The 7,872-nt window shown below is 66.1% G+C and overlaps 1 long non-coding RNA gene across 2 annotated transcripts; it reads right to left on the bottom strand.

The window, feature by feature from the left end:
- Positions 1-639: 639 nt before the first annotated feature.
- On the bottom strand, positions 640-7,671 carry LOC140611064 (uncharacterized). 2 transcript variants are annotated; one of them, XR_012012431.1, is made up of 2 exons: positions 7,569-7,671; positions 640-1,005 (listed from the first exon to the last, which is right to left on the bottom strand). It is a non-coding gene; the product is annotated as an uncharacterized lncRNA (long non-coding RNA). The 2 variants fall into 2 exon arrangements; XR_012012432.1 differs by lacking the exon at positions 7,569-7,671 and adding an exon at positions 1,701-2,138.
- Positions 7,672-7,872: the final 201 nt, after the last annotated feature.

Raw genomic sequence — 7,872 nt, forward strand, 5'->3', positions numbered from 1 at the left:
CCCCTAGGAAACAGGGAGTGTTTTGTGCAGCTGTGTTGGGGTTTCCTGGCTCTTGAAGGATCCCGACAGCGCTTAGGACGGGAGCCGGAATGAAGACCCCGCCTCCGTGTCCAGGGGCCCCTGAGGACACAACCCCTGGGACCCCTAACACCCCGTCTTTCTGACCTCTGTGTCCAAAAATGGGGAGACGCATCAGAGCTTCAGAAGCTTGTGCGCTGGGTGTGCTCACTTGTTTGTTGTCTCCGCCTTTTTATTCCTGCGTTTGCTTTGGAGGAAGATCCGTGGGCCTTGTCCCCGCGCGCTGCCTTCGTCCTCGGGAGGGCACCTCAGGCCAGCATGGAGCCGTGCCTGCGTCCCCGCCTGGCTCTCCGCGGAGTCCTGAGCGGCCCCCCCCGGGGAAGCCCCCCGGCTCTGTTCACCCCAGCCTGGGCTCCCTCCTCCGCGCAGGGAGAGGTGGGTCAGGGCGAGGGCCCCCAGCCCGGGTCACCGCCCAGCCCCCGCATGTCCTTGCAGCGCCGGGCTAACCTCCTGCACCCGCGTTCACGACGGGCTGAGGCAGGTGGACGTAACCTGATGGTGGTGCAGTCGCCCCAGTAGAGGCAGTCTTACCATTTTACAGGAGAAATCACCAATTTGGCCTTCCTTTTACTTATTTATTTATTTTTTTATCTTCCACGAAGTCTTTGGAACCTGACGTGTCCTTTGCTGTCACAGCGCACCTCGGCCCAGATGGCCCAGAGCAGTCACATCACGGGGCCCAGGGGCCGCATGTGGCCAGGAGCTGTGTCGGGCAGTGCAGGCCCGAATGGGCTGTGCTCTGTGTCCACTCCGGCCGTCAGCCCACTGGGCCTCAGCCTGGGGACCCGGGGCCATTGCAGGACATCGGTGGTGGTCCCACGGGGAGCTGCTGGCATCTGGTGGGTGGGGCCTCGGGTGCTGCTCCACCCCCACGGCGCCCGGGTCAGCGCAGGACGACCCCACAGAGAAGGATCCCAAATGGCCATGCTGTGGGGTGGGGGGAGACCCTGCATTAATTATTTGGAAAAGAAATTGAGTCCAGCCTCTGCACACACTAGACGCCAGAGTAATTCCCCAGGGGTCAGAGGGTACAACCAGGGCGACCCAGTGACTGAGTCACCCCCTCCCTTCTACTCAGTGTTTATGTTTACTGATTTTTTTAAAGATTTTATTTATTTATTCCTAAGAGAAACAGAGGGGCAGACCCAGGCAGAGGGAGAAGCAGGCTCCCTGCGGGGAGCCCGATGCGGGACTCGATCCCAGGATCCCGGGGTCACGCCCTGAGCCAAAGGCAGACGCTCCACCGCTGAGCCCCCGGCGTGCCCCTTATTTAAGTAAGCTGTACGTGGGGCTCGAACTCTCAAAGCTGAGAGCCGCGTGACCCTCGATGTGTCACATGTGCAGCCTCCCAGGACCCCAGTCGTCAGATGACTGGAAGGCAGTGCGTGGGGGTCGGTGGAAGCCCTAACCTAGGGTCTCAACCAGGGCAGTCCTGCCCCCAGGGGACACTGGGTAATGCCTGGGGACCTCTGTGGTGGTCACACCGGGGAGCTCCTGGCATGCAGGGGGTGGGGGCTAGGGGTGCGGCTCCGCCCCCAGGGCCTCCCATCCGGCCTCTGCAGAGGACCACCCGCCCGCGTGGACAGTGCCGAGGGGGAGCCTGACTCAGCCCGAAATCCTACCGCCAGTTGAATGGTCCAAGAGGCAGAGGCCAGACCCTGGTTCATGTGTGTCCCAGGCAGCCCCGCCTGGACCACTGGACTTCCTGTGTGTGTGCCCAGAGGGGTATGGGCAGGGGTGGCCCAGAACCTTCTGGAAGGTGGGGAGGCCAGACGCGGGTGCTCAGCCGGCCCTCCGGGTGGAGGTGTGCGCCGGGCAGGAAGCCTCAGGTCAGAGGCGGAAGCGGGCCTCCCTCTGCGGGCCGCGACTCCGGGTGAACGGAGGTCAGAGGAAACCGCCACGGGGCTTCCCAGAAAGCAGGGTCCCGGCTGGTGGGGCGAGGAAGGGGAAGGGGCGCCCAGGCCGCGCCCTCCGCTGCCGGGCGCTGCCCAGGTGTGCGGGCCTCGGGCCCAGGTGGGTGGAGGACCGGCCTGGTCTGCCGTCCCCATGGCGACGACGGGCTGGCCCAGGAGGAAGGAGGGCCGGGCGGAGAGGCCGAGGGAGAGGCCGCCCCGGTGCCTGAACCCGCCGAGCTCAGGCTCTCAGGCTCGGGTTTCTGCCCGGGCTCCCCGGGGGCCTCCGGCGAGGGGGGCCTGCGGCCACGGCCCGTCTCCCCGGGGACGCGGCGCCTGCTGGAACCTGGGGCCTGACTGCATTGTGCCCCCACCCGGGCTCCGGGCCCCGTGCCCCCCCAGCCCCCGCCGGCCAAGGGGGTCATCCTGGGCCACCCAAGAGGGCAGGCCCTGCCCCAGCGGCCCGAGCCCCTTCTCCCTTCACCCCGTCCTGTGGGCACACAGGTCTGACCCCGGAGAGGAGGGGCTGCTTGCCCAAGGCGACGGGGGACCCGACCAGAGGATCCACCCCCCCCCGCCCCCCGCACAAAGGCTGGCCATCCTGCCGGCCCCATGGCCGAGCTTTCCCCCGACTCGGTCACTGTCTTCGATCCGCGGATAGTGGGACAGTTGGGGCGGTTCTGCGGGCCCCGCTGGGGGTCCACAGCCTCACGGCGCCCCAAAGGCTAAAGGCAAAGCCATGCAGAACCCCAGGGACTGAGTGTTCTCCCCGAGAGCCCCCCACCTGCGAAGGAAGGTCACTGGGAGCCCTCGGGGGCAGAAGGCGTCCCAAGCAGGGGACCCACTTAATGGGCCCTGGAGAAGACTAGCCTGGCAGGGGTGGGGTGGGAGGTGGGGCAGAGTAGGGTCCACCCCCTGGTTGAGGGGGGTGGAGGAGGGTCCTCGGTTCAGGAAGGGGAGGGGGCCAGGGGGTCCCCAGGCACCTGGGGTTGCTGTCTCGTGTCTGGCGGTGCGATGGGAACACGGCGGGGACATGGGCTCCCCCCAGGTGGAGCGGAAGCCTGTTAGGTCTGCGCCCCCCAACACCGGCCCTGGGCGCGGGGCTGGTGCTGGCCGAGCTGGGAGCGGGTCAGTTGGACGTCTGGCTAAGAAACCAGTGCTCTGTGCCAGGGACAGCTGCCACCCGCGAGCCGGGCGGTAACCTCAGACAAACAGGTTCAGGAAGATGAGTTAATAAGGAGCGAGGTGCGTGGTGGTCTATCCCCCCCCCCCCGTGGCCCCCCTCGTGCAGCCGAGCAGGATTAAGGTCTCAGAGCTGCGTCCTGGAGGCCCCAGCGCGTCCTCCCCTGGGGTCCAGCCCTTAGATCTGTCTCCACAACAGCCCTGGTCCAGGTGACCTGCCCGTTGGAGGTAAGGGCTGGGCCCTGAGCAGCTGTCCTGGGTGCCCCCTTCCCCTCAAAGGACGAAGCCCGCCCGGCACGGCTTCCGTTCTGCTGCCTCTGAGCCTGCCCGCTCCTGCTCACTGACTGGCGGGCATCAGCTCAGAACTCGCAGCCGCTCTGCTCCCGCCATCCCCCTGCCCTGACCCCTACCTCCTCTCTTCCACTGACAGGCTTGGGTTTTTTCACAGGGACCCAGGACGTTTCCAAACACAGCCCCGTGACCGCCCCCAAGCCCGTGGGGCCCTAGGGCCCAGGGTGCAGAAGCAGGGGCTACCCAGGGGTCACGGGGGCGAGGAGAGGCGAGGGGGGGCGCTGGGGGGGGAGGTGCGCATCTCTCACTCTCACTCTTCTTCCTGTCTTTGCACCTGCTGCTCCCTGTTCTGGAAGCTTCTCTCATCACCCCCCTCACCCCCCAGCTCCTGCAGGAACTTCAGGCTCCAGACAAACATCCCCGCTCAGGGCCACCTTCTCCTGCCCCCTGCCCCCTGCCAAGGGCTGCCAGACCTTCCCAGGACCTTCAGCATCACGACTTTGTTGGATTTTCCCACCTCCCATCTCTGCGGCTTCGGACTCGGCAGTGGGCTCTTCAACATGACACATGAGCACAAGCAGCGCGAGAAAACGTAAGTGAGCTGGACCCATCGACGTTAAACAGTCGGGTGCGTGAAAGGACCCCGTCAAGGGACAAGCCGCAGAGCGGGAGGGGATACTTGCAGATGCTGCCTGGGGGACGGGTCTAGCGCCCGCTGTGGAAGGAATCCTCACGGCTCAGCACCCAGTTAAGAAGCCGGCAGAGGATGCGGATGGGCACCTCCCCAGAGATGACGCGCAAGTGGCCACTGCGCACGTGAACGGGCGCTGGACTCGGTTCCCCACGGATGACGCCTGGATTTGGGCTGGATTTCTGGCTGGTCCGCAGAGGGATGGGGTCCCAGCGCGGGGACCTGGGAGGTGCCTTGGCCAGGACGAGGCCCAGGGTCCTGGGGTGGGGGGTCAGGAGGGATGCTGGAATGAACCCCTGGGCGTGCTGTCTCCTGCCTTCACCCCACATTAAAGAGTAGGAAGTGGCTCCCAATGGACAGGAAGCAGACCCTGTGTGACCCCTCCTTCTCCTCCCCTGCCCCAGTGGGGGGGGGACCCCTGCCCAGGGAGGCAGGGCACAGGGCACAGGTGAAGGGGAGCCACCCTCCTACTCGCCAAAGGAGGAAACTCCTCCCCTGCCCTCCTTCCCCTCCCGGCCCCTCCCCTCCCTTCCCTGCCCTTTGCAGCCCAGTGAGCCCAGTGATCCTCCCCCTTAAAGGGAAGGAAGGGACCACTTTCCAGACCTGTGTTCCCAGCCCGCCTGGCCCCCTGCTGTCTGTCAGGCAGCACCCGAGGTGGGCCCCGAGGTTCTGGGAGCCTCTCAGTCCTCAGTTGGGGAGTTCCGGCTTCACAACTGGGACAACCTCGAGGGTGCGGGGGGTGGGGGTGGTTCCCAGAGCCCAGCAGAGACCTGGCCGGCCCGGGCGCCAGGGCCCCTCTGCTGGGTGCTCCTCCCTTCTGCACTTTATGGTGCTTGTTACCCCACAAAACACAGGGTGCCCAAACATCACTCACTGTGGGTGGACACACACTAATCAACACTTGTTTTGGTACCTTAACACCTGCCCTCACTCACAGCAACATGATTCACAGGAGCCCAGAGTGCAAACAGTCCACATGCCCGTCAGCTTGAGAGCAGATACACACAGTGTGTCCCCCACGTGCGGGCACGTCCCTCGGCCGCGAACAGGGGCGAGGCACCACACGCTGCCCCGGGGACGGGCTCCGAGCCCACGATGCTCAGGGAGAGAACCGGACACAGGAGGTTACACGGGATGTGACTCCACATGTGTGACACGTCCAGGACAGGCTCGTCCACAGACCGGAAGGGGGCTCGTGGGGGCTGGAGGCTGGGTGGTGATGGCTGATGGGGACGGGGCTTCTTTTGGAGTGATGGAATGTTCCAGAATTAGATAGTGGCGGTGGTTGCCCAGCACCACGAACAGACTAACAACTAGTAGAATTATACACTTTCAGTGGGCGAACTATATAGTAAGTGAATTATATCTCGATAAAGCTGTTATTAGAAAAACAAGCCACCCCCTCCCACTGGCACACACATCGTCTCTCCTGCCTGCTGTGCTACTGGCAGCCCTCGGGTGACTCTCCGGTCCTGTCTGGCAAGTCCTCTACCAGGCCCTGAGCCTCGAGCCCGGGAGAGCGGGGAATGGGCCCCCGCTCCTGCCCTGGTGTGGCTCTCAGCCAGGCTTAAAAGGCCGTGGGCCTGTTCACAGGCTGTGGACCCCACCACGCAGAAGGGTGGCAGGGCCCTGCGGGGGGCGCTGGAGGGGGGCCCTAAGGAAGGAGGCCACGCCCATTTCACAGATGAAAACACCAAGTCCCAGGGCCAGGCAGGTGCGCTGGAAGGCAAGCCGGGCAGCTGGGCTTCCAGCCTGGGTCTGCCAGACAGATGCCATGGCAGGTGGCCTCGGGGACACTGTCCTCCCCCGCCAACACACACACATCCAGGCCCAGACTCAGCCCACGGGGCCTCCGTCCTAGTGGTTTCTGGGCCAAGGGTCCCTCACGGGGCAAAGTCAGCTGATGCGACTTCCACCTTGCTCCACCCACTCCCACTGGGGACACGGTGGGGCTGGCCTGGGTGTCCGCCAGTGGACGTGACTCGGCCCCACTTTGCAGGGGGTGGGCTTGGGGAAAGGAGCCCAGAGGGAGGAAGCTGCTTGCGCCACCCACAGTCACGTAGAGCACTTGACCTTGACCCTTTGACCTTGACCCCCAGGGGAAGGGCAGCCCCAGGACCCAGGAGGGTCAGGCCAGGAGCTGCAGGAGGCAGCCCCCTGGGATCAGCGGCTGAGCCTGTGGCCCCGGAGCCCCCTGTGCGCCCTCCATCCTCGCTCTGCCTCTCCTTCCCCTCCTGCCCGAAAGTGAAACCGGTGGCACCAAAGTGAAACCAAAGCTCCTGCCGGAGGGCCCAGCCCAGGGAGGGGGGGGACCGGGGCGGCCGCTGGCGGCCCACGTGGCAGGCGCCCGACGGAGGGAGGAGTCCCTCCTTCAACTGCGGTGATTTTAAAAAAAGAAAGAACTCGGACCAGAAATGCAGCAGTGTTGTCCCGGCTCCCCCCACCCCACCCCACCCCCACCCCGCGGCCTGGTCTCTCCTCCTCGCCCACCGTCTGTGCTGGGGTTAAGGGGCACATGCCGGGACCCGCCTGGTCCTCTTGGGGCTCCCCCAGGCGAAGCTGACCTCCCACCCCTGGGAACCGTCTGTGAGGCTTCCCTCCTTATCCAGCTCCAGCTTCAGGCCCATTGCCCCGATGGAAAGCTGAGGCCGGGAGTGGAGACAGGCTGCCTGGGGCAGCCGGGGCAGCGGGCAGCGGGTGGCTCAAGTCCTGGCTTGTCCTGAGCCATGGGGGAGGTTGTCCTTGCCTGCGGAGCGCACAGAGGCAGCAGGCAGGATTGAAGTTAGACCCAGGCCGGGGGGCTCCCCATCGGCACTGTGGCCTTTGGGGCCCCTCCATTCCCCTCACCCCCATCCCGAGCACGGTTGGGGGGGTTCAGCGGCACCCCCCACCCCAACCCCGTGATGCCAGGAGCACCCCCTAGTGTCACAACCACAGATGTCCCCAGACCTCAGCCTCTGTCCCCGGAGGGGCGCCTGGGAGGGGGGAAAATCAGCCTCTCTCCGGAACCCAGCGCTCAGCTAAGTCCTACCAGGTGGGGCCAGGCTGGGGAGGGAATGGCAGGGACACAGCTCTGGGCCAGGCCGCAAAGGCAGGCAGGCAGGCTGGGCCCCCGGCCTTGGAGGCCTCTGCGGGGATCCGAGGGGCCCTGGAGTCCTCGTCCAGCCCGGCACGCAGGGGCGTCTGGGCGCCAGGGCGCGGCGGCAGAGGGGCCAAAGGGAGGCGTCCGCGGCGGGTGGTGGGCTGGGAGGCCCATTGCAGGGATGGGAACACTGAGCTGCCGGGCGGGGTAAGCGGCACCAGCGGTGCCAGAAAAACCTGCCTCCCTCGGCCGCGCGGACCAAGCCAAAACAGCCCGCGGGAGGCGCCCCCAGGTGCGCGCAACCCCCCCCCCCCCTCCGCCCTCCGCGAGCCAGCTGCTCAGAAGCCCCGACCTGCGTGCGCAGGGGCCGGCCTGGGAGAGGCCTGGGGCGCCGCGCGCAGCCGCGACCTGCCAACTAGAACCGGCGGCCTCGGACTTGCGCACCTGGTTTGGCCGCCCTGGGTGTGCTGGTTAAATGTTAGCTGTGCCCGGGAGCACGTTCGGGTGGAGCCCGGGGACCTGGGAGGAGCCCGAGTGGGAGGGGACTTCGCGCGGCGGGAGCCGAGGGCTCGGGCGCCCCAGCTCGCAAGCTGCAGGCCCCGGGTTTGCCGGGCACCTGTGACCCGCGAAGTCCCCGCCACAGGATCAGCGCGGCC

This window comes from Canis lupus, chromosome 19, assembly GCF_048164855.1.
Source record: "Canis lupus baileyi chromosome 19, mCanLup2.hap1, whole genome shotgun sequence".
NCBI classification, from domain to species: domain Eukaryota; kingdom Metazoa; phylum Chordata; class Mammalia; order Carnivora; family Canidae; genus Canis; species Canis lupus.